Source organism: Cupressus sempervirens, chromosome 7 (assembly GCF_028749045.1).
Source record: "Cupressus sempervirens isolate cs-2001-9-10 chromosome 7, ASM2874904v1, whole genome shotgun sequence".
Taxonomy (NCBI): domain Eukaryota; kingdom Viridiplantae; phylum Streptophyta; class Pinopsida; order Cupressales; family Cupressaceae; genus Cupressus; species Cupressus sempervirens.
The window spans coordinates 761,394,568-761,422,441 of NC_143124.1; the positions used below are offsets into that span (position 1 = coordinate 761,394,568).

The 27,874-nt window shown below is 34.9% G+C and overlaps 1 pseudogene; it reads right to left on the reverse strand.

Moving 5' to 3' along the window:
* LOC149549514 (zinc finger protein CONSTANS-LIKE 8-like) overlaps nucleotides 1-27,874 on the reverse strand; it is a 92,507-nt pseudogene that overhangs the window by 37,582 nt on the left and 27,051 nt on the right.

A 27,874-nucleotide genomic window follows, 5' to 3' on the forward strand; every position in this document is an offset into this window, starting at 1 on the left:
CCTATCAAATTTCCATGGCCTCCCTAGAAAAAGATGACAAGCATCCATTGGCAAAATATCACACAACAATCAGTCTTTATATCCTGCAATTGAGAAGTCCACCCATGCTTGCTTATTCACTAGGATACTTTTCCCTTTGTTAAGCCATGTGAACTTGTAAGGGTTGTCATGAGGTATCTTCTTCAGTTTGAGCTTTGTAATAGCCTCCTTTGATATTATATTATCAGTTGATCCGAAATCAACCACTACTTTGCATACTTTTCCTAGGATCTTGCATTTGATCCTAAACAATGCCCTCCTATGTCTAGGCTCATTAGGAGCTGGTTACTTGATCAACACCCTCCTAAACATGAGGTTCTCACCTTTTTCAAACTCAATATGTTCTATATCAGCATCCTTTCAACTTGTATTATCTTCTTGTGCATATGCTAGCCTTTTATCTTGGCTTGAGGAAGAGGGTTTGTCCGAGCACCTATAGGAGGAAGGCCTAGTTGACCACAATTATAACACTTCATTGTTGCAAAGTAAGAGCTGCTCCTACCTCCTCTACCCCTTATTGATCCTCCTTGATTGCCTCTCCCTCTATTATAACCACCTCTTGAAGAGTGGTCACTAGTTTGCTCCATGGGTTTGCTTTCTCCTTGGTTCTTTTGATCACTACCTTTGCCTTGGTAGCCTCCTCTTTGATTTTTCTGATTTCTGCCTTTGCCTCTATCTTTGAAGTTAGAATCTCCTTTCCTCTTGTTCTTTTCTTCTACGTTCAAATCTAGCTGATGACATCTTTGGACAGTGGTAGGGGCCCATAAGCTAATCTCCTCTTGAATGTTCCACTTCAAGCCACTGAGATACCTTGCCACTTTAAGTGACTCCTCTTCTTGCTTATTGGATCTCAAAAAAAACCTCTAAAATTATTTAGTATAGGAGGTCACATCAAGATCTTTTTTGCTTTAGTCCTTGCTTTTTTTTATGGAGTTGGATCTCAAAGTCTTCAGGTAGGAAGTTCTCCTTGATTTTGCTTGCCATAGCACTCCAATTTGCAATTGGATTCTTGCCCATGTTGACTCATTCATCTTGTAAATACTTCTACCATGTTAAGGCTAAGCCTCTAAGCCTTGACTTAGCCACCTTAACCTTTTGTTCCTCTGAGATACCCTCAAACTCAAAGTGGTTCTCCATACCCTCTAACCAATCCATAACTGCATCAATATCCATCTTACCACTAAAAATTAGAACTCCTTCCAAGGCTTTACCTCCCAAGGCTTTGATTGCCTTCAAGAAAGGTTCTTCTTGCAAGATAGCATTAGGTTTAGGTATGATGTCTTCCTCTACTACCTTCTTACCCTTCCCATCTTCTTCTTCCCTTTTTCTGGCTTCCTCTACAACTGCATCTAGTTTTTGCTTCACCTCTTCCAGTGCTTTTTCAAGAAGCCGATTTCTTTCCTTTAGTTCATTAACCTCTTTGGCTAACTCCACGTTAGTCACCATCATGGATTCTCCTACTGATTCTTCAGTAGCTTCAAACATCTACTACCTTTTCCCAAATCTTTAACTTGCTCTAATACCACTCTGATGTAACACCCCAACCATGCTTCCAAACCCCAAGATCTCTCAGGGCTACCTTAGGTCATTCACTAGACCCACTAGGGCTTCTTCACACCCTATTCTTACTAGGACCTTGCTCAAGAGATCCTAATCCTTCAGTTGGGGGCACACCAACAAAGTAACATCAAATTTCTTACTAGCTAGCTCCAATCTACTACTAACCCTCAAGTCCATCTATAGCTCCAAGGGTACTAGTTATTCATCTAGGATTTGTTTAGACTCCTTCTAACATCCATGATCCTAAAAAATGCTGATTTCATAGTTGCATTCAATATACTAGGAAAAATACACCAAATTGCTTCAAAAAGGCTACTAGGAATTAACCATCCTAAATAGCTGGAAACAAGATTTCTTGAAAAAATTCTTAACAGCCCTGAAAAAAAATAACATTTTTGGATACCCTTTTCGAAGTACTTCAAGATTCTATAATTTTTCAATCCCCAAGCTATCCGTACAACCAAAGTATAGTTTTAGGCCAAAAATGAGGATTTGAAGTGCTTTATCGCTGCTGTGATGGAAAACCACCTTGAAAAATGTTCCAAGACCTCTCCCTTGGATTGAAGCAAGGTTATACCTTCTCTATACTTTCTGTGTGGCTGGATTGAGGTGTTTACATGCTCAATCCCCTCCATAGCTCATTTTTCCAACTATGATTCCTAGCCAAGTTGCATTTGGCTTGCCTAGGGCATCACTTTAAAAGTGCTTTCCATGCTTCCCATGGGCTCTCCTTTGCTTTAAATAATGTACAAGGAGTCTAGTTCCAAATCCCAAGAGGCCCTACATTTTATATGGTGGGAAAAAGGCCCTAAGACTCCATTTTTTATTCGCTGCCTAGTTCAGAACAGCAACCTGCTAACTTACAAAATAATTTATTCAACCACACACAACTCTCTGTAACAACACAAAAACTAAAAATAGAATTGAAGGACAACTAATACTAACACTTCAAACTCAGAAAAACCTAAGTCTGATTAGTACAAAGCATGGAAAACACTCCAAAGCAAGAAACTACTGTAATGTAGTAAAAATGCTGATTACAATTCTTAAACTCTCATTTCTCCTTCCTCCAACCTCTTGAGAAGGTTGAGTTTGACATAATATAGGCTTGGCATGGAAGTTTCTAACTAATTTAAGTGGCTCAAGGTCTCCCACAAAGAAGTTTCTTTTTTAGCATAAAAGTTACAAAAGTTGTCAATGACAACTTTGCAAAAAAATGAGCAATTTTTGCAATTTTGCAAATTATCTAGCCAAAATTTCTCTACTTGCTACCAAACTTTCCAAAAGGATTAAGATGGATCCAAAAAACCTAATAAGGACCCTGAAACACTTTCTTTCTTTATTTGGCCCTCAAAAACCAAAAATTCACTATTGAGCCAAATGAGCAATTTTTAGCAATTAGGAGCAATATTGCATTGTGGGGCTCTTCTAACATATCTAACCTCAGCTTAGGACCTAGTTGATCCTATTATTAGAATAGTGATATGGCTAGCATCACTACAAGCCAAAAATAAGGAAATACCTAGGTTTTACACTTAGCCTACCTAGGTGCTCCTGCACCACTATTTGCACACATGGCTATCCCTCTTCTACATATAGATGTCAAAGAATTGACTCCAAGAGATTATTAGATTAGGGAGGTCATGATTGGGAAGCCTACCTTGGATACTGCTGAGCTAATGGTTACAACATGAATTAAAGAAGTGTTCAAGAGCTTAGAATAGGAGGGGGTGGAATTGATAACACTTCAAATGCAAAGTTAGATGATAAAAGGATATTTGAGTAAAGTTGTTGGTCCCTTAGACCCTGAACATATTGATGAGACCTTGAAAACAACATTGGAGAGAAGGGATAAGGGTATAGTATAGTTGGACACATTTTTGAGAGCTTCTCAATAGTAGAGAGAAAGTTTTGAGGAAAAGGGTGTACAAATTATACAATGGAATCTAAAATTGTTACACATTATGTAGGATAATGTGAATAGGCTTGTGGCCATTTTGAATCAAGATTTTGGTCTAATGGATGAAGTACATACCTGGGGAAAAGATTTGCAGGCATTTGTAGTCTATTAAAGGACAAAGGGATCAGATGTTGATGGAGGTATAAATAGCTGAGGAATTAGACAAGATTGATGATTGGATTGAAAAGATTGCAGATGGCAATAAAGTAATGGAGACATTACATGCAGAGATTCATAGGCTCAAGGATCAAACCTGAGAGCAAATTTTGGAAGCAAAGAAGCATTATAGTGATGCATGTTTAGACATTTTTGAGGATGATGTAGGGAGAAATTAATAAAGGTAGAAGTAGTAGTAAAAAATTTTTGGAAATATTTTGAGCAAGCTACTAATGATGATGATATCAGGAAAGCATTTAGAATAGAAGAAGCATTATTAGAGTTGGATGTGAAACTTGGAGATTTTTGCACAAACTTGGATCAAGGTGGGCAACTACAGGCAGAAAGTAAAAGAAAAATATGAAGCCATAGATTTTTTGAATGTGGCTCAAGTCACTAAGATCATCTAGAAATTCAAGGCCAAATACCCAAACATAGCTCTAGTATAAAGGGGAACAAAACCCATAAGCTAGAATTTCAATTTTGAAACTTAGTGAAATTTTACATTTTTTGGAACCTACTTCCAAAGTGCATTGGTGTGCTAGGTGTGAGGTACACTTTTTTAGAGGTTTGCCACAAGTTTTGAGAATACAAAGGTACACCAATAATTAACTACCAGTTCTAAATTTAAAGCTTTCCATGCATCAAAAATAAATTTTGATAGCAGTTTAACTCCTACAAATGCCTAGTGAAGAAGGAGCTCCTAGTTTTGGCACTTCCAGATATTTCTACATCATTTGAAGGCTTCCTCTTTCTTATTTTCTCATGTTTTCCTTTTCTTATGACATGTAAAGGCTCATGTATTAAATTAATGATATAAATATGGATGGAGTCCTACTTAGCACCAGCTAAATAGTTAGTTTGTACATAAATAGAGTTGTTTTATTAGTTTAAAAGCATATGATTGCATAAAGATATCTCTCAGTATTAACACAAATTGAGGAGAAGATTTCTTATAAATTCAAGAATGTCATATGTATTGAAGGCTGCCATTAATCTGATACAATAACATATGTTGTTGGTGCTCACATTTGGAGTGTAGTGATTCTTGCCAAGTGTGTTATATTTTGTGAATTTATGTTCATGGGATGTAATTGAGCCAACAATTTTATTGTGTTATTTTTGGTTGTACAATCTTTTAATTTTGGTGTTTTCTATGGGTCTACAAATTCCACTAACATACTTAGTTTGAGAAGAGATCATCATATGTTCTTGCATAGCTTTTCATCTCACATGAGTGCATTTTTTATGGCCTTATGATTTGATGAAAAGTGAAACATATTATAGTTACTGAATTTCCATTGACGATTGCATCAACATAATTAAGGAAGCATTGCTCCTATTTTCATTGGTTATCTATCGATCTTTTCGAAAGCTTAACTCATAGATACATTATTTCCATAGATTATGCCCATTAGGATTTTACTTTTCATGTTATTTTCTTTACTAAACCCTTTGTTAATTTATGAATTCATATACTTGTATTGTTAGATTGAATTCATCATAAAAACTAGAAAATGGAAAAATATATTTCTTTTATATTTTTGAGACAACAAGCAGATTCAAAATCTTATCCGAATTGTTTAGAAATAGCAAAGGTCTCATTGTGAAAATTCACATTAATCTTCAACTGAGTGGATTCTAGTAGGTCGCAAGATCATCTAGAACCTTGGAGTTTATCCTTAGATTAGCTTTTCAAGAGAGGAGTTTGAAAGGATTCCGGCTATTAAGCATTGTGCAAAATGATAGCTCAACAAGACTCAACTGGAGGAGTCAAGAAGGAAGGATGCAAAAGTGTTAAGCTTGATTGAGATGATCATGATAGAGGAAATTTTTCCCAAGATAGTAGTAGCTAATTATTCAAAGGAAGCATGGGATATCCTTGAGAGGAATTTCAAAGGGATTGATAGAGTCTCTATACAGTGAAGCTAAATATTATTCAAAAGGATTTTGAGAACCATAAAATGAAGGATAATGAGTCTATTGAAGACTTTAGATCAAGGATCTCTAGTTTGATAAACTAGTTGAAGTCAAATGGAGAAGATTATGAGGAGAGATAATAGTGGAAAATATATTGAGAAGTCTACCTCCAAAGTATGTTAATCTTGTGATGACCATTGAAGAGTCAAAGGACCTCACTACTTTGACAATGAATGAGTTCATGGGAATTCTCCAAACCCATGATCATTGGATCAATAGTTCAACAACATCTTCCCAAAAGCAAGCTTTTAAAGCTTAGGCTAATGTAAAAGGCATGAGGAGATGAAGAAATGACTCTAATAGAGGTTCTAGAGGAAGAGGTCATGGAAAATATAGACAAAGAAATGTTGGAGGAGAATGCTTAGGAAGAGAAAGTAGCTAAGAGGAAGCAAGAAACTCTCAAAATAGATCTAAGGGAGGCAAGAAAAATTACAGCTCAAATAAGAGCAATGTGGAGTGCTATTATTGCAACAAATTTGGGCATTATATAAGAGAATACTAGGAAAAGTAAGTTGATTAGTCAAGGAAAAGTGGAAATGTGTCTGACGTGAATGGGTGTGAAGAAAACAATCACAACCTTCATTATGTGCAACATTGGTGAAGAAAGCATCCCTAGGATATGGTATTTGGACAGTAGTTGTAGCAATCACATGAGTGATAATGAAAGTTCATTTTATTGATAAGAATTTCAAATTTGAAATTAAAATGGGAAACAATGAAACCATTCCTAGTATGAGAAAATGATCTATTATGGTTTGCACCAAGCAAGGTGAGAAGAGAGAGATTCAAAATGTTTATTTTTCCCTAGGCATGAAGCACAATTTGATGAGTGCTGGACAACTCATTCAAAATGTTTACAAAGTATTGATGGAAAATGACAAGTGTCAATCATGAGAAAGATGAGAGTAAGAAGATTCATGCAACAATCTAAATGACAAGGAACTAGATGTTCTCCTTGGGGATAGATATATGTTTCTCTTCTCAAATTGTTGCTGCACCTCCCAAGAATGCATGTACATTAGTACATCAATAACATGATTGAAGATTCCTCCAAGCTATAGTATCTTAGGTATGGACATCTTGGTTATGCTGGCTTGAATTTATTGTCCAAGAAAAGAATGGTAGAAGGTTTTCTTAATATTATAGAGTCATGTGACAAGTGCGAGGCTTGCATTTTGGTAAGAAACATACACTTCCCTTTAAGTCAGGAAACTCTAGAAGGGCAAGGACACCATTAGATCTAGTGCATACTGATTTAGTTTGCACAATGCAAACTTCTATTGGCAGGAGTACATATTTTATGACATTCATAGATGATCTCAGTTGTAGGATATGGCTATATTTTTTGAAAATAAATCTGATGCATTTGATAAGTTTGTAGAGTTTAAAGCCCAAGCTGAAAAAGAATGTGGTCATTATGTCAAAGTCCTAAGGTCAGATAGAGGGGGGGGGGGGGGGGAGTATACCTTCAATTTTTAAATAATTTTTTGCAAGAAAAATGGAATCAAGAAGGAGTTTACAATCATCTATACTCCACAGAAAAATGGGGTGGCTAAGAGGAAGAATAGGACCATTGTTGAGATGGAAAGAAGTATGATGAAAGAAAAAGGTCTCCCAACTAAATATTGGGGAGAGACTATAGAAATAATAGTATATTTTATAAATAGGTGTCTAAAAAAGGCAATCCATGACAACATTCCTCTTAAGGCATGGGCAAGATATAGATGGATGGTTGAACACTTAAGGGTGTTTTGGTATGTAGCATATCCACATGTGGCGTTGAGATAATGGGCGTTGCACACATTGCATAATATTGTTATTTTATTATTTGTACCTAGATGGACGTGCAACATGTAAAGATTCCCATGGAATATTCTTGATGAGTTGTATTGTAACATTGTAAAAATATTTCATGTAATTATTTAATATTGGGGAAAAAAGAATTAAATGCCCAATATTAAATGTGGGGTCAGTGGGTTAGGTAGCACATGGTATTAGCACATGGTTTATGTAATACCACTTGGTGGTTTTGTTGGACTTGCTACTATATAAGCATCCACAAGGGTAGTTGTTGTAGAGTGACAAGGAGAAGACAAAAGGCAAGAGTCGAGTGGGACAAGATTTGACAGGTTAGCCAAGGGAGCATTTGTGAAGGTTGAAAGCATGGCATGGGATGTGTGGGTTCATGTTTGTTCACATAGTTTTCTCAGTTGTGGCTATGGCCATGAAGGCTTCCATGGTTGTATGGCAATGGTATTTTTGCTGAATAATACATGATGATGGATGCTTTTGGAGGCTGGGTTTTTCCCTCAATGAGGGTTTCCCAGGGTATATCTTGTGTCACAATTTTGTGGGTATGTTGTTTATTCTCTTGCATGTGGATTTTAATTCCGTGTTTATTTTAGATCTATTATGGGTTATGTGGAAATGGTTATATTCTTTGTTGCCAAGTTTCCTTACAAGTGGTATTAGAGCTATGGTTTTATTATTTGTAACCCTAGATTGAATCCATGGGAATGCGTGAGAGGATAAAAGAAAAGGGCAAGATATATGAATGATTTATTGCAGATCTAAGGTTTTTGGATTTGCTGTTATGATGGGATGTTAAAATATTTGGGTATGTAAAATTGTTGGACAAAAGAGTTTTTCGGATGTTTCATTTAAATGAGGATTTTGGGGGGTAGCTTGCAGAAATGACCTCCTGGTAAAAAATAGACCTCACCATTGGATCCGGGTCGACATTTCCATAAAATTTGATATATAATATGTCCTAGTTTGGCCATGTTCAGAGGAAATGAAAGATTTTTTTAGTTTCAGCCCATGATGGCCGTCAAATTTAATCCCGTCAAAATTTTTCGTCACCAAAAATAAAATTAAAAAATGAAAAATCGTACTAAAAATGGTAAAAATACTATCTTAGTAAAACGACCATAACTTTCTCTCAGAATATTAGATTTCAGAGTTCTTATAGGCATTAGAAAGCTAATTTAGAGCACTACAACATGGTGTAGGTTTGGTTCTATGCTTTTGAAATTTTGTTAGGTTTTAAGAGCCCTAAAGTTAGATGTTATTTATTTTGAGCACAGATTGGAGCATAACTTGGGCATACGAAGTCGGATTTTGGACTTCAAGTAGTCAACGAAAAGCTCTTGGAGAGCTCTACACATTGGTTCAGATTTGGTGCAGGTTTGGCATGATTTATTTGTTGATATATTGATCTAATAGTTTATAAGTATATTTTGACTATTGTAACTTGTGAGTTTATGGAATTGGAGATTTAAGTTTTGATGTCATTGTATACTCAATTCATATTTCAGATTGGTCTCATGATGATATGGTTATCAATGTTTGGATTTGGATATGCATGATGACTTGTTGGGTCTACAAGTTGTGCAGTGTTGTAAGCGGTCTATACTTACAAGTTGCATTTATAGCTTTGTTATGGGTTGTTTTTGCCCATTGATCTTTCATTATTGATGCATATTCAGATTGGTGGCTTGGATTTGGGTTGTCTATGCCCTAAGTCACATGATTTTATCTTCATGTAGAAGGGATGAGATGTTGTTACCAGGTACAGTCATGGTAGAGGATTGTGGTTGACTATTTTATGCTAACAGGTTGGACATATTAAGAGCCTAATGCTCGGTTCATGGATGTGATCATGGTGTCATGGATTTTGGCATGAAATGATTGGATATACAGGTACATCCTTGATGTTTATTAGCTTGGATTTCTGATTTAGTTATGGTGGTATATCTTCTTGGTTGAGGATCATGGTTATTTGGTTTTTTTTTGAGGAGCTCATGATGTGAACTTTGAGTTGTTTGATGGTTTGATGCCTTGGTTTATTCTCATGGTTAGAGGATAGATTTTTTCATCATTATGTCATGGATAGCTTGGATACATGGTTTAGTGGGAGCTTGTGACAGTGATGGGGTGACAGTCCAAGATTAGTTCCTGGTTTGGTTTATATCTTCTTGGTTTGGAGAGGATGGATTTTATGATGCCATAGGTGACTTGGTACCATGGTTGAGTGGGAGTTGTTGGCATTGATATATTTATTGAGTGTTTGCAGATGTTGGAGGTTTGTCTTAGATCGTGTTGCTGCAGAAGTGTCTTTGACATTTGCATGGTGCACTTGTTATCTTCATGGTGTGTGAAGATGGTTAGATCTTGAGGACTCATGGAGTTCTTGGTTATCCTCATGGTATGTGGAGATGGTTCTTCCTAGTATATGGAGATGGTTTTCTTCATGGTGCGTGGAGATGGTTGCATCTTGAGGACTCATAAGGTTCTTGGCAAAGGTGTGGTTTATATTTTTTTATTTGGCATGTTATCCTTGGTATGAGGATGGTTTCATTATTATGTCATGGTATACTCTTGATACACATTTAGAGTTGTGACATGTTATGATATTTTCATGTGGAGCATGTTATCTCTTTGGTTGAGATGGTAAGATCATGTTGTCATGTTTATGTTCCTAAGGCCATGGTTGGAACTTTGACATTGATCTTGGTTTAGTTTCTTGGTATTGAGTACACTGATCATAAGCTAGATACTTCATGATATTTCTATGTTGCATTTGGAGTTGGCATGGATTGATTGGTTACAGGTGCTCATGGATACTTAGAGATGATGGTGATGTTAATTTCTCTTGGATTAGAGAAGTATTTGTTGGGATGGTTAATGGTTTCAACAAGAAGTTCGAGGGGCAGTCACCTGATATGGACTTGAGAGGAGATTTTTCTTAGATGAGTCATGGTTGGAGACTTGGGTATCTTGATGAGCATTCTCATTCCCCACTCTTGTTCTACTCGGTGGTTTGCTACTTGAGAGGTATAGCCCATTGTTTTTGTCAAGTGCATTATATTTATGCTTGTCTTTCATGGATATGGATCTTGAGCTATGGTACATAAGTTAGTTCTAGAGGGATCACTTGAGAGATAGTTTAGCATTGGTTATCTCCATATGCATATGTTGTTATGCTGGTTGAGTTTGGGAGATGGTTTTATATTGGGCATTTTCCTTGGATTAGGAATGGTTATTCCTTAGTTTAGGAATGGGTTTATGAGTTTGATCTTCTTGTGAGAGGTTTACATCCATGATGAGTTATATGGTATGGTATGGGTGTTGTTGAGGCTTCTTGTTGGGGTTTTATGGAGGAGATCATACTTGCATAGTTTACATCTAGAGGTGTGTGTAGAAGGACATGATACAGGTTATGATTTGCACGGTTTCTCTTGTCTTGGTTATCTTCTTGGATGTTCAGTTTTTCCTACATTGGATTTGAGATTGGTTGGAGATTGTGATCACTAGTTTGTGCTCATGCATGTCATGTGACAGATGACATGGTTATTTCTTTCTCTTTCCTCTGTTGGTTGTGGAGAATTTGGGAGACTATTGGAGACTTGTTATGAGAATTGTTTCCTGCAGGATATTAGTTTATGTATTGTGAATTTCCTTGATACTACATGGATTCACTTCTTTAAGATGTTGTGAGTGGATTGGTTATAGATTTGACATTATCTTTTGTAGTGGGAGCTTCTTGGTATATATGTGGTAGGTATTGCTCTTGAGGCTTGTGATTGCAGGTTATAGATTAGATATGTCAGTGATATAAGATTCACTTGTTATACCTTTGAGGTATGGATAGTTGGATGGGTTTGGCACTTGATGTGGGTGCTATTTCAGCTATGGATATTTTGACAACTATGGATACATGTGATTACCTTTGGATCAAGTTTTTGTGCTTGGAATTTCAGTTGGTACAGGATTTTATGATCTTCTAATGTGACAGGTTGGGTGGTTTTCTCTTTGGATGGCTTCTATGTATGTCCAATGGGAGTGGCATAATAGGAGGTGAGATCATTCATGTTCGAGATGCTAGATACTTTGATTTTGTTGCAAGTACCAGGATGGAGCACTTTGTGTATTTTGACCCATGATGGTGGATGTGCTGGGAGGGATTGTTCCCTTGTTCATTTATGTGGCTATGGATTGACCCTATGCAATGTATACAACAAGTGGGAGATTGTTGAGATAATGGATGTTGCACACATTGCATAATATTGTTATTTTATTATTTGTACCTAGATGGACGTGCAACATGTAAAGATTCCCATGGAATATTCTTGATGAGTTGTATTGTAACATTGTGAAAATATTTCATGTAATTATTTAATATTGGGGAAAAAAAGAATTAAATGCCCAATATTAAATGTGGGGTTAGTGGGTTAGGTAGCACATGGTATTAGCACATGGTTTATGTAATACCACTTGGTGGTTTTGTTGGACTTGCTACTATATAAGTAACCACAAGGGTAGTTGTTGTAGAGTGACAAGTAGAAGACAAAAGGTAAGAGTCGAGCGGGAGAAGACTTGACAGGTTAGCCAAGGGAGCATTTGTGAAGGTTGAAAGCATGGCATGGGATGTGTGGATTCATGTTTGTTCACATAGTTTGCTTGGTTGTGGCTATGGCCATGAAGGCTTCCATGGTTGTATGGTAATGGTATTTTTTCTGAATAATACATGATGATGGATGCTTTTGGAGGCTGGGTTTTTCCCTTAATGAGGGTTTCCCAAGGTATATCTTGTGTCACAATTTTTATGGGTATGTTGTTTATTCTCTTGCATGTGGATTTTAATTCCATGTTTATTTCAAATCTATTATGGGTTATGTGGAAATGGTTATATTCTTTGTTGCCAAGTTTCCTTACATGTGGAAAAGGAGAAAAGGCAAAAGTTGGATGACAAAGGTGTGAAGTGCATCTTCACTGGTTCTAGTTTAGAATCAAAGGTATGAAAATTGTATAACTTGGGCACCAAGAAGATCATCATTTCAAGAGATGTAGAGTTTATTGAAAATAAATCATGGGATGGCTCAGTGGATAAATCAGTAAGCATTAAGTAAAGTACCAATAATTGATGAAGAAGATGAAGTTGGTGATCAACATGATGAACTAGGAAAAAATAAAAATAGCTCTTGATAGTTCTAGATTGCTCATAACAAAAGCAAATAGAAAGGTAAGTAGCCACATACAATAAGAGATTCAACTCTGAGTAGCTCTAGATTGGTGTATAATAGGTACAAAATAGCAGCAGCAACAATAGTAAAATTTTAGACCCCACTCTCACCTCCCTATTTCCAATAATGACAAGAGTCTAAGGGAGATATACCATGATGACAGGTATGATGAAGAGTTTGATGAGAGTGCTAACTTTGCATTATTTTTTCAAAGTGATCCAATTTATTTTGAGGAAGTTGTGAAAGAAAAGAAATGGTGTAAGGTCATGAATGAGGACATAGATGAAATATAGATAAATGAGTCACATGAGATTACTACTTTTCCTTGCAAGAAACAAGTCATCCGAGTTAAATGGGTCTATAAGATGAAGTGCAATGTTGATGGAAAATAGATAGGCATAAGGGATGATTTGTGGTCAAGGGATACCAAAAAAAATATGGTAGAGATTATGATGAGATTTATGCCTTGGTTGCAATAATAGAAACCATGTGTCATGTCATAGAAATTGTAGTTCAACATAAATGAAAGATTTTTCAAATGGATGTGAAGTCCACCTTCTTGAATGGAGTGTTGAAAGAAGAGGTGTATGCAGAGTAGCCACTTAATTATGAATTTTTGGGTAAAGATCACATCGTGTATAGGATGAAAATACCTCTTTATGGGCTGAAACAAGTTCCATGGGCATGGTATAGTAGGATTGACTTATATTTTATGAACAATGGGCTTAGTAAAAGTGATGGTGAGCCCAATCTTTACATCAAGGCAGCTGATGGTAAAATTTTGATTGTTGTTTTGTTTGTAGATTATTTAATTTTTCCTAGAAATGATAATTTCCTAATTGATGATTTCAAAGGGGCCATGAAAAATGAGTTTGAGATAACAAATTTAGATCTCTTGAAGTACTTTCTAGGCATAGAAGTAAAACAAATTCATGATGGCATATTTATCTCTCAAAAAAAAAAAGATTAGATCTTGAAGAGATTTAAAATTCAAAATAGTAAGGTAGTCCCAACCCCAACAACCATAGATTTGAAGTTGAGCAAGGAAGACTGCAATAGTAATGTGAATCTAACATTGTATAAAAGTATGGTTGGAAGCTTGATGTATTTGACTACAACTCAGTGTGATATGATGCATGTAGTAAGTCTGATTTCTAGATTTATGAAAACTCCAAAGGATTCTCATTAGCAAATGGGAAAGAGAATCTTGAAGTATGTGAATGGAACCAAAGGATTTTGTATTTTATATACTACATAAAATAAGTTTGGACTAGTTGGTTATACAAATAGTGATTGGGCTGGAAGTTTGGATGATAGAAAGAGCACTTCTAGGTATGTATTTCATATGAATTCAGGTGCAATTTCATGGGCATCCAAGAGTTGCAACCAATTTTTGCTCAATCTACAACGGAGTCTGAATACATAGCAATAAATGCAATATTATGCTAAGCTATTTAGCTAAGAAGAATCTTGGCATATTTAAAGGAAAAGTAAGAGGATGGAACCACAATCTATTATGACAATATTTTCTCAATAGAATTGACAAAGAATCTAGTATTTCATGGAAGAAGCAAGAACATTGAAATAAGATATCATTTTATTAGAGAGTTGGTTGAGAATGGTGAAATTAAGATGGTGTATTGTAAGTTTGACCAATAGCTGACAAACATCTTCACTAAGCCTTTTGGCATAACAAGTTTTGTACACCAAAGAAGAAGTCTAGGCATAATTGATTTGGATTAGAAGGATCCATGTACTATTGGGTTGGGATAAAGGGGGAGTGTTGAAATTTTGAATTCATTCATTGTTAGTGGAGCCTACTATTCACCTACCTGTCAGAAGTTGAGATCCCTAGATCTCCTCTAACATTGTAGCCTCAATAGTCAACACATTTATTATGGTTTGGTAAGTTTGAATTCAAAAATAAGGGGGAAATTTTTGCAAGTATAAAAATAATAAAAAGAAGGAATATTCAATTCCATGTGATAATTCCATAGGGTAGAGACATTCTAAGTGATTTAGAATAGTTCAATAGAGTAACAAAAATAGAAGGTTTTATCAATGTGCAACAAAACAGGTTTATGAATTTATGAGTTTTGTGGAAAATGAGAGTTTTTCCTATTAAGCAGTGATTTCTCTAGACTTATTGTATGCAACCAAAAATAGCTACAAGTTTACTTTATTATCAAAAGTAGAAGTTAGTTTTTTTTTTCTAGATTTGTAATGGTTTGACTCAGTTAATAGAAAGCAAGAAAGAAAACTTTCCCTTCTTTAGCTTCATGTGTTTTATCTTGTCTCCATTTACTTTTTCCATTGTGCATTTAGTTATTTGTCAAAACTTAGCAGCAAATCTCTTTGCTTGTGCATTTTTCTAGAACACTATTTTTTGCTTCTCATGTAGGTTAACACACTTTCTTTCCCAAGTGTTAACACACTTCCTTTGCTTAGTGTTAATATCCCCCAATAGTCAACACATTTATTGTGTTTTGGTAAGTTTGAATTAAAAAATAAGGGGGAAATTTTTGTGAGCATAAAAATGATAAAAAGAAGGAATATTTCATTCCATTCGATGATTCCATAGGGTATACATTCTAAGTGATTTAGAATAGTTCAATAGAGTAGCAACACTATAAGATTTTATCAACATGCAACAAAACAAGTTTATGAATTTATGAGTTTTGTAGAAAATAAGAGTTTTTCCTATTAAGCAGTGATTTCTCTAGACTTATTGTATGCAATCACACATAGTTGCAAGTTTACTTTGTTATCAAAAGTAGCAGTTAGGTTTTTTTTTTTTTTTTTTTTTCCCTTTCTAGGTTTGTAGTTTTACACTCTAGATTTGTAATAGTTGGATTCAGTTTATAGAAAGCAAGAAATAAAACTTTCCCTTCTTTAGCTTCATGTGTTTGATCTTGTCTCCATTTACTTTTTCTATTGTGCATTTAGTTATTTGTCAAAACTAAGCAACAAATCTCTTTGCTTGTGCATTTTTTCTAGAACACTATTTTTTGTTCCTCATGTGGGTTAACACACTTCCTTTTCTGAGTGTTAATATTCCTCGATCTTGTCTCAACTTGTGTTTTAACCAAGGAACTTGGTCTGTATATTGGCTGACTAACTCAGTCAGGTTACCTTGATGAGCTCCTTATGTGGACTAAGTGACTTAGTCCCTTGTGTTGTCGACCAGCTTGGTTTTCCTCTCTTGGCTCCATTCCCTTTGGATTTCTAGTTCTCTACCATTAAGTTCTAGGGGAAATGAGTCATTTTTCATCCATGTTTGAATGACCTCCACGTCCTTGGTAGAGCATTTCAATAGTAAATAGAAGTCTTACATTTGAGTTCTATGGGAAACACATTAGTTGCCTCTCATGTTCCAATGACTACCATGTGCTACTATTACCTATTCCCTCAATTATCACTCATTAACACCCCAAAAATCATAGAACATGTAATGGTAGCCAATCACATATGCACTAATAGTTGACCATTTTTTAGCTTTGTTGGTTTCTGATTGGTCCATCTATTCAAAAAAGTACCATTTTTTGGTGAGTGAATATTGGGGAGTGAACATAATGGATTTTGGGTGAAAGTTTTATAATGACACTTTTAAACCATCTCACATTCTATGTGTTCTATATAGAGCTACATAAATGTGGGAAATCCAAAAAATTAGCATTAAGATCTTCACTCACCTAGAGAGGTTCACTAAAAAAATGGCAAATTTTGACTTATGGAATAAGAACTATAGGTGTATGAAGTTAGCCTAAATGACTACTAGGTCGTCTCCCCAAATTATTGTTTGAATGAGTCACTCTAACAAGTAACTAGAAACCCAACACTTTAGTATGAGTTAAGCAAGGGTGTCAGATATAAGCCATGCCTGAATCTAAGATGCTAGCCAAGAGTGGTCATGAATAACTCAATTACTACAAAAATATTTCATTAATTGCTATAAATGATCAACTTCTCTAATGAATGACATAAGAACCTAGCTAAAAAGCCCAAACACCCATAGTGTAAGTTAAGAAAGATGTTAGAAATAAGATACACTTAAATCGAGGAAGGAATCAATAAGAAGTGTAAGTAGCTAATTTGATAGAGAACTCCTGCAAACATATATAGAAGATCCTCTCTAAGTCCACTAAGCCTTATAAACTTGCTCAAATTTTCACTATGTTGACACTATTGAGAAAAATATGATTTTTTTTTCAATGTTATTATTTCCTCAGAGACCATATCATCTTGCAAAGTGTTGTTGTGGACCCAAGGTGACCCCTTGTTAGACCAAGCACTGAGCACATCTTCATAATTGAGCATCAAACATAACTCCCTCTCATTACCCTCCAAATTACACTCAATTACCTTAAAATCCTCATCTTTAGTAGTAATAGTAAAGTCCAAAAGATCAATATTAAAATTAAAGGGCTCCTCTAAGACTTTAACTCTAATATCCTCACAGTCCGTCTTCTCGACCTTAATCCTATTGAGAATTTCACAATTGAATGTCTCCTCCATGACATCCATGGGATGTGAACCTTGACTATCCTTAAACCCAATACCATCATTCTCATACAAGGAATCTAAAGAGTTCCCCTCACCATAGAATTGAAAGATTTTAGACTCAGAGTTCAAAAATAGTTAGACATTGAGGTCAGTATTTGGGCCAAACTCACCATGAGTTTGGCCACTAGACTTCCTCAAATGCTTGGAATAAACTCTCTTTGTAGGCCATGAGCTCTATACATCTTCCATGAGACTTGAGGATGTAATTTGAGGATGGGTCAATCAAACTCACTCATGGTGACATGCAACTAAGTTGGTAGAGTGAATAGAGGTATCACAGGCATGGCAGAGATAAGCATCATCTATTGTGTAGAGCTAGCTATTGAGCTATCATTTTGCAAGATGCTTAATGAAAGGAATCATTTTGAACTCCTCTCTTGAAAAGATAATTTGAGATCAACTCCTATGTTTTGGCTGATCTTGCAACCTACTAGAATCTACTCAATTGAAGATAAATGTATTTGTTCATAGGGAGGCCTTTACCATTCCAAATAATTTAGATAAGATATGTGACCTTCTATTTTGAAAGTAACTATAAAAAAAAGATATATTTTTGGTATTTTATATTTTATAATGAATGTAATCTATCAATACAATATTAATTACTAATTTAACCAAGTGTTAGCAAAGAAAATAACAAAGATAAGGTAATGAGAGATTAAAGTAAATAACTAGAAAAGGGAAATTCTTAAAGGACATAAGCCATGGTAACAACAAGTCTGTAAGTTAAATCATTGAAAATATTGGGTAGGAAACTAATGAAAATAGGAGTAACAGTTCCTCAAATCCATTGATGCAATCTTTGCTGGGAACTTAGTAATAACCGAAAGATGTTTCACTTCTCATCAAATCAAAAGGCCATGATAAGTATGCTCTTACAAGATAAGAAGCAATGTAGGAACAATAGAGTGATCTCTTCTCCAACTCGGTATGTTAGTGGAATTCATTAACACAAAGCAAACACAAGAAGTGAAAGACCGCATAATCAAAACAAGACAATAAAACCATTTGCTCCATTATAATTCATGAACATGCATTCACAAAAAATAACACACTTTGACTAGAATAACTACGCTCAGAATGAGAGCACCAATAACATATATTATTGCATCAAAATAATCATTTGGAGTACATATTACATCCATGTATTTATAAGAAAATATATCCTCTTTTTGTGTTGAGAGTGAGCACTCTTAAAATGAAAAACCATGCTAAAAAATAATAAAGCAAATCTAATTATATACAAATTGACTCTCTAAATGGTGGTAAGTAGGTCTCCACCCTTTTTTATATCAATTAATGGGTGCATGAACCTTTAAATAGCTTAAACAATGAAATAAGAAGTGGATAAGAAGATGAAAGTTGTAAGAGTATCTAAGAGTCACTAAAAGATCTAAAAATGGAAGCTTAACCTTCTCTGGGTGTTTCTAGGAGGTAAACTGCCATTAGAATGTGTTTCTAGTGTATGGAAAGCTCTAAATTAGGAACTAGTCGTTAACTATTGGTGCACTATTACTTCTTCAAAATTGTCAGTGCACTAATATGAATAGTGCACTTGTGCACCTTTCTCACCTATGCATCATGTGCACCTTGCACACCTATGCACCCACACACCTTGCGCACCTTTAGGGAATTTGTGCAAGGTGCTCAATTCACCAAAAAATCAAAGTTCTCTATTTTGAAAATGGTTTCTAAGTTTTTCTCAGACTAGGTCTGGGAGCACTCTAGTGTGCTTCTTTTTCCCTTTTGATGATTTATACCCTCTTTATAGCCCAACATTTTCATATACTTGAACTCCTTCTGCTTCTTGTATCTAAACTCCTAAAGTACATGTGTTGAATCTTATCTTTAATAGTTTCATAAGACGAGGAACTTATTTTGGTTCATGTGTCCAACCTTTGTATCTTTAATATTTAGTGTATATTCATGAATCAAAACTTACAATTGACTCCTTTGAAGGTGAAGGTTACCAACTTAGGTGAGATCTCTATTGTTTTTGATAATGAAGATGCTATGATAATCTATGCACTTGCGTATTATGCACAAAACCTTCGTATTATGTGCACTTGTACACCTTCATGTTATGTATATCTTCATGAACTATAAATTCTATCCCTTGATTTTTTATTCTCTCTAATTGCTTGATCCTTCCTAGTTAGAGACTAGGTGATCCAAAATATCCAAAATGATCAAATGTTTGAAAAGTTTTCATTTATTTTTTAACAAGATTTCTTAGGCATTTTTAGCTAGCCTTTTTGAAGGTCTTCTACTCAAAATTTCAAGTTGAAACTTTCATTAGTCCTTAAAATTGGGAAGCCAAAGGCTCATTGTTTTAGGGCCTAAAATTATATTTTTAGTTATTCTTTCCAATGGAGTAAACGGTTTTGAATTCTTAGCTCTAGGTCAAAAGTTATGACCCTGTTAAGTTATCCAATACCATGTACATGCAATATCATGGATATTTTTTGTGCTATGGATAATGAGGATGTCAATTTATTTTGATAAAGAAGAAAATATTAGTTATCTTATGTTGAAAAACCCAAAAGAGGACTCCACAAGACTCAGACTGACAAAAAAAAGGGTCAACACCAGCTAAAATAGACAAGACAGTTGATTTTTCCTCCTAAAAGCTAGTTTTGCACACTAGCACATCTAGCGCACCATAGAAGGTGTGCTAGTGCACTACTTTTCCTTGGAAATAGAAAAGTGCATAGCTACACACTAGCACATATGTGCATCTTGACAAGGTGCACATGGTGTGCAACTCTACACATGCACATTACGAGGGGGGTGTCTGGAGTGTGCACCTTTGTAGGTGAGCACCTTTGAAGGTGCACATCTCTATAGGTGAGCACCTTTGAAGGTGCACACCTCTGCAGGTGAGCACCTTCAAAGATGCACACCTCAGAGGGTGTGCACATGCACCTGTGTGCATCCCTAGAGCATGGGTGAAGTGCGCATGTGTGCACTTGGTGCACCTACACATGTGCACATGGTCTACATGTGTGCAACTTTGTACATGCACATTAGGAGGGCGGGTGTCTAGAGTGTGCACCTCTGTAGGTGAGCACCTTTGAAGGTGCACATCTCTATAGGTGAGAACCTTCAAAGGTGCACACCTCAAAGGGTGTGCACATGCACATGTGTACATTCCTAGAGCATGGGTGAAGTACGCACGTGTGAAAGTACACATGTGTGCCTTTTAAGTACATGAAATACTTAAACTTGATTTTTTTACTTTTCTAATTGCCTGACCCTTCTTGATCAGAGATAGGGATTTGACATAGATGTAAGGAAAAGTCCAAAATGACCCGGGCTTCAGATTAGATACCTCATAGGGAATTTTGAAGCTAGGGGTCCCCATTTTGTGACTCAAAATGAGATGTGTGCTGTGAGGCCACAAAAAATAGCCCGAAAAAAAGGGAAGAAATGATAAAGACATTTCTTCATTAGCAAGCATTCTTTTAACATGTTTCAATTGATAATTGAATTTCAAATATTTCAAGCAATTTTCAAGTCCTTTTGAAGTTGAAACTTTAGAATCTCAAATTTTCTAGCTTAGTGTGTGTTGAGTGTATCAATTTCATTTGATGTCTCGAGGTGTAGTTTGTCATGAGTATCTAGTAACTTGGAGAAAATATTTAGCTTGATTGGACCATTCATCAAGAATCCTTGTAAACTTGCTTATGCATCACTATTTAACCAGGTGATAGAATGGATTCTAAGGGCTCTCAGTGAGTTATCAATCCTTTCCTTTTGAGTATTTGGTAATCTTCTTTAGGTTTCTTTGTGGATCTTGCATGTTTCCACTTGATTCTTCCTTTTAGCATTTTCATAGAATAGGATAGCCATTTTGGGATGCTTATCCATTTTTATCTAATTACCCTTTTGAATTGTCTAGGATCTTTTAGATTTAACACCACTTTTAATTAACTTTTCTTTCTTTTGTACCCTGACCACACTTTGACTATATGGCCAAGGCATTGGTGTCAATTTCTAAATTTTTTCTTCAGTTTGATAACCCTTGTGTTCCTCTTTTTAATGAAATTTTAGGAAACTCTCATGCCAAATAGTGATCTTAGTAGTCCTTTGAAGATACCCTTTGTGTGAACTAGTAAGTTTTGAATTATCCCTCGCTATTATAAATCTAGATTTCAAAAAACACCTAGATAATCAAAATTTTAAGTTTGTGAAGTGTTAAGAGCTATCAATTTGTGATTCTAATTTTAAGACTAGAAGAACTCTATAGCAACAAGAAACACCTATTTTTAGTTGGTACAAGAAAAAAAATCATCTAAATGCTTTGAGAAAGAAACATCTCTTCCTTAAAGTCAAGATTAGTTGAGGTGGACTACATGTTGGTAAAAGCCCTGAGAAAACACCTAAGTCCCTGATTCAAAGAGTAAAAAAGGAAAAGAAAGACAAAAACAAAAACCCAAACAAAATAGACTTGACTCAAAGAAAACTAGCACCTAACTAAATAGACAAAATAAAATTAAAAAATATATACACAAAAAAATCTAAATAAAAAGAATGTGTGGTGGTTGTCACTAGATTTCTCATTATGTGTAGTAGTAATGAACCATCCCATATAGTCCTAAAAAATGATGACTTTCCTTTGTACTCAAAAAAATAAAATTTCAACAATCTTGGTTCAAATTCTAGGCACAAATTACCCAAAATTAGAAGTTGTGGTAATGCTCCATGACCATGATTAATTAACAAACAAGTTCTCTTACCTTTAGCATCATATTCAAATTGAAAATGATCAAATTGAGAGTGATAATGGGAAGATATCACTTGATCTAGCGATTCACCCACCATAGGACTACAATTACACATTGAAATTTCTCCTTTTGGTGATCTTATCTCATGGTACAAAAATCCACATGCACATGGAAACACTAGCATCGATGATGTAATATAGCTATTATAATAAGACTCAAAAGATAGAATATTGTTTTTATGGTCCTTATTATCACCATCATTAGCCTTCAACCATGAATTGTCACCTTTAGGCTCCTTCAAATTAGAAAAATCAATCATAAGACTTCCTTTCAAATTATAGGATTCATTAATGTCATTAATCAAGGTGTTTCCTCCCTCATGTCCCAAAGAAGCATGTTCAAAGTCATACTTTCCATCCATTGTGATCTCCCAAGCTAACAATAAATTAGGACAACTTACTTCTGAATGGAACCCAAATGGATGGATTCTACATGACTCAGTTATTGCATGGTCTAGTATATGTGTAGAATATCCACAAATAGACATTTCCTCAATCGAGCTTGAGACCAAATTAAGCAATCTATCCATCTCTTCTAATGACATATCTTGTTTTGAGGGAGGTATCTTATCATTATTAAATGGAGCATCAATATCACAATATGAAGCATTGGTATATTCTTCTTGATAACCTCCTAATTTAAAAATCTCAGCAACCTCAGGATCTTCTACATTTCCATCATTTTTTGCAACTTTGAGATTTTTTATAACTCCATGGAGTTTGGGAACTTCAAAATTTTTTGTATCCTCAAAATTTCTTGGGATATCCACACTTATTGAAACACCTGAACTTGACACAAATTCATCACTTCCAAAAATTTTGATAGGTTGATCTATCTGTGCTAACACATTAAATACTACATCTTGGGAACTAGCACATCCCAACTCTGAATGAACCCTTCAATGGAGGCTACAATAGTTAGAAAGCAAAAGGATGTTTGGATTCTGACCTTCTCCATGATACTTCAAATTACTTGTTATGCAATCCATAATTTTTTTTGAAACCTCATCCTTTACACATATTTATTCTGAACTAACAGGGTAATGTTGATTGGAGACTCATAATGAATTGGAGTATTATAGACTTGCATGCCTTGAGGAGTAGGATGTAACCATAAAGAGAAATCATCCATTAGAGATTCCTCTCTATTTTTCAAACTTTGTGTGTTCTTATTATTTCTGTAATGAACATGTATCTCAGAGGGTGCATACTCTTTTTCTTGATTGAATGGGAACATAGACTTCTCTTGATCATCTTCATCATTTTGTCCTCTGCAAATTTATCATATGACTCAAACACAATTGTAGTAAAATATAAAGCTTGTTCCTCCATGATTTGGGGAGGTTGATCTGAAACATAATTATACCCATATCAATTTTCACATGGACTCATACCTATAATAGCATTATTCTCATTATTGATGTTATTGTAGAGGCCAAAATTTATGCTCTAATTTTGAGAATAATTTCTCTTGGCAACAAGTTATCTTGGATTATTTCCTTTGTTTCTTGAGGAGTTCAACTTTATTTTCATAAGTTCATTGGATAAAAGAGAAATTTTATTCTTCACGGCCTTAACCTCACTAGCCATATTGTTCTCAAGTTTAGCAAGTGGTGAAGTCATTTTCTCAAAGAATAGTCTTTTGGGGTTCATATCTTGAATATGTAATTGTTGGCATTAGAGCTGCAGTGACCCATATTGTGAATTGAACAACCTCTTTGAAGACCTTTTTAATGGTATCAATGTCTTTGGGTGGGAGCCTTCTTAGAAAAATAGATGTTAATGAATCCGTTATTCCAAAATAGACCTGGATGGCAACCTCTTGTGGTATAGTGCACGAAAACTCCATTCTTTGATACAACCTATAAAAGAGATGATTAAATTGTGAAATAGTCTCATGGGGATCCCTCTTAATTAAGATGAAATGATGATGTAGGATAGGTGGATCAATATAGATCTTGAATTGTTCCATAAAATTTCTCTCAAAAGAGTTCTAATCCCTTATTGATGCTAGTGGCATATTGAGGTACCAATTGAATGTTGTTTCCCCCAAAGTGTAAGGGAAAAAGTGACATACCATGACCATATGCTAAATTTGGTTTTGATTATAGATTTCTTTGAAAATTTTAATATGGTCTTCTATTATTTGTGATTCTCCATAGATGAACAATGGGCATAACTTTTCAGGATTTTTGGGCAAGTTGTGTTATGGTCTAGTTAGGTTGAAAGGTGAACTTTGGGCATTGAAGAAAGACATGGTACATAATGATGGGAATGTGTAAAGTAGAATGCAAAGTGGAAAATGATGATGGAATTTATAATGTAAATAATTGGAGTTCCTAGTATCCCTTTATCACTATCATGTTTCTAAAAGTGACTAAGTTATACGAACTTGTTTTTTTTCTGTAAAAGTGCACCTCTAAAGAAGCACACTTTCTCAAAACAACACACCTGTGCACCTTGCACACCTAAATGCCTTCTGATGGTTTTAGATATAATATTTTTTGAACTTCTAAAAACTTCAAAATTTAAAAATAGCGAGTTCTTTTTCTCTTCTGAATGGTATGATGCCCTCCTTCTAGCACCACTTCTGCTGAGTTTTCATTTTGCATGATGCTTAACTACAGGAATCCTTTCGAACACCTCTCTTGAAAAGATAATCTGGAGTCAACTCCAAGGTTCCTAGTGATCTTGTGACCTAATAGAATCCACTTAATTGAAGATAAATATATTTGTTCACAAGGAGGCTTTTGCTGGTCCAACCAATTTAGATAAAATATGTAACCTTCTGTTTTGAATGTAACCACCAAAAAACCTATAATTTTTGGTATTTTCTATTTTATAATGAATGTAATCAGTCAATGTAACTATATGAATTCCTAATTTAACCAAGTGTTAGCAAAGAAAATAATAAATATTAAGTAACAAGAGATTAAAGAAAATAACTTGAATGAGAAATTCCTAATGGACATAAACCATGGTAACAACATGTCTACAAGTTAAATCATTGTAAAGATTGGGTAGGAAACCAATGAAAATGGGAGTAGCACTTCTTCAAATCCACTGATGTAATTTTCGATGGGAACTTAGTAATAACTTAAAGATTTTTCACTTCTCATCGAATTGCTAGGCCATGAAGAGTGCACTCATGCGAGACAAGCAACTATGCAGGAACAATAGAGTGATCTCTTCTCCAACTTAGTACATCAAGAAAATTCATTTAGATCCAACAAACATAGAACTAAAAGATTGCAAAATCAAATCAACACAACAAAACCATTGACTCCATTATAATTCATGAACATGCATAGAGGAGAGATTGATCCATCAAAATCTACATATTAGCTCAATATTGTTTAAATAAACATTGAATTAAAAGGCTCACCACTTTTTAATGTTTTAATAACAATAATACTAGTGTTTGATATGAAAATATCAACTTTGACACCAAAATCACCAACTTCCACCTTACAATCATCATCTTACACAAAACTGTGCATTTCATTATTATCCTTGTTCACTACAAACCATAAGCCATCACAGTTCGAGATCCATCTCTTATTAGGTACCATCATGGTTATCAAGCACAAAAGAAGTGTACAACCAAGACCATCAAACTGAATCGTGCAGGTATATTAACAAAAGCTTCTAATGAAATTTGTGCTTCTCCCATTATTGAGCTCTTCTATTAATCACTTACTAATAGGAAATTGCCACCTTTTGACTCTTTTCATTATCAAAACTGATTATGGCTTATCTCATTTACAAGCCAAACCATGCTACCACCTTCTTGACAATTAGATGTGTTTATAAAAAAATAAAGAAACATTATGTTTCTTCCCTCAATGCTATCGGCTTTCATGATATGTGGTTGATATGATGCACCCCATTCTACAAAGGGCGAGCAATACTCACATTGTGACAAGAATGTCACCACCTTCTTTTATCACCATGGCTCATGAAGACTATAGACCAAGCCTCATCCACTTGATGCACTTCGTAGGTTCATCAAGTTGTACACCTGATTGTTTACATTGTGATCAGGTTCCATGAATAAACTTGAGCCTTTACCAAGGAGCCAAGCACTGCATCTCTTTTTCCATGTTGTGATATTAGTCTCAAACAAGGAATGGAATGTCAGTTTCACAAACCAATTCTCCTCATACCAATTCCAGACTATTAACAAGTTGCCACCTTTTGGTTATTACCAAGAGACAGTGGTTGAGGATGCCATTTTCCATTTGGGTTCTATAATAGTTCAGATACAAAAATGTATTTGTAGAATAGATACAATAACACATATCAAAGAAGATAGGTTATAAACATACTTCTATTAATTTTACTCATCTACAGACTTACATATGCATGGCACTTTGGCTAAAGGCTAGAGAGTTGAATCTTCTCCACTTTCTTGCACACCAAGAAAGATAACTATTTTTCTAACTTCTTATTGACTCCTCTCTATGCATGGATTACATGGTGTCCCTTTTAAAGAGAAGTGTTTCATGGGGTTAGTTGTTTGGGGTAGTTATAAAATTTCCCATCTACCCAATTACATTTGATATGTAATACAAAGGATTTTGACACCTACCCTATTACATATAATTCAATAGTTAGGGTATTCCTAAGAATATATGAATAATCAACCATTCTAATTTTAATAAACAATGTTTTTAAATGAGATTATAAAAAAATTTAGAAATATTAAATTCGAAGGTGGAGGTGGTGCTCCTGCACCAAAATAATAAAGATAAGGTAACAAGAGATTAAAGAAAATAATGTCAAATATCACACAATCAAATCAACATAACAAAACCATTGGCTCCATCATAGTTCATGAACATGCATTCAAAAAAAATCACACTCTAGCAAGAATAACTACACCTAGACTAAGAGTACCAATAACATATATTATTGTATCAAAATAATGACATGTAGTACATATTAAATCCATGTATTTATAAGAAAGCATATCCTCTTTTAGTGTTGAGAGTGAGAGCTCTTAAAATGAAAAACCATGGCTAAAACTAATAAAATAAATCTAATTATATACAAACTAAATCTCTAAACGGTGCTAAGTAGGTCTCCACCCTTGTTTATATCAATTAATGGGTGCATGAGCCTTTACATGACTTAAAAAAATGAAAGAAGAAGTAGATAAGAAGAAGAAAGTTGTAAGAGGATCTGAGAGTCACTGGAAGCTCTAAAAATGGCAACTTAACCTTCTATAGGCATTTCTAGTATTTGAAATATCGCCAGAATGCATTTTGGGTGCATGGAAAGCTCTAAATTAGGAACTGATAGTCAAATGTTGGTGCACTATTACTTATTCAAAATTGTTGGTGCATCTCTATGAATAGTGTACCTATGCACCTTGTGAACCTTGCACACTTGTGCACCTACACACCTTTAGTGAATTTGTGCAAGGTGCTCAATTCACCAAAAAATCTAAGTTCTTTGTTTTGAAAATGGTTTTTGGGTTTTTCTCAGATGAGGTCTGGGAGCACTCTTGTGTATTTATTTTTCCCTTTTTGATGAGTTATACCCTCTTTATAGCCCAATATTTTCATAGACTTGAACATCTTCTACTTCTTCCATTTGAACTCCCAAAGTACGTGTTGAATCTTATCATTAATAATTTCATAAGATGAGGAAGTTGTTTTGGTTCATGTGTCCAACCTCTGTATCTTTGATCTTTAGTGTAAATTTATGAATGAAAAATTATGTGTGACTCCTTTAAAGGTGAAAGTTACTATCTTAGGTGAGATTTTTATTGCTGATGATAATGAAGATGTTATGATTATC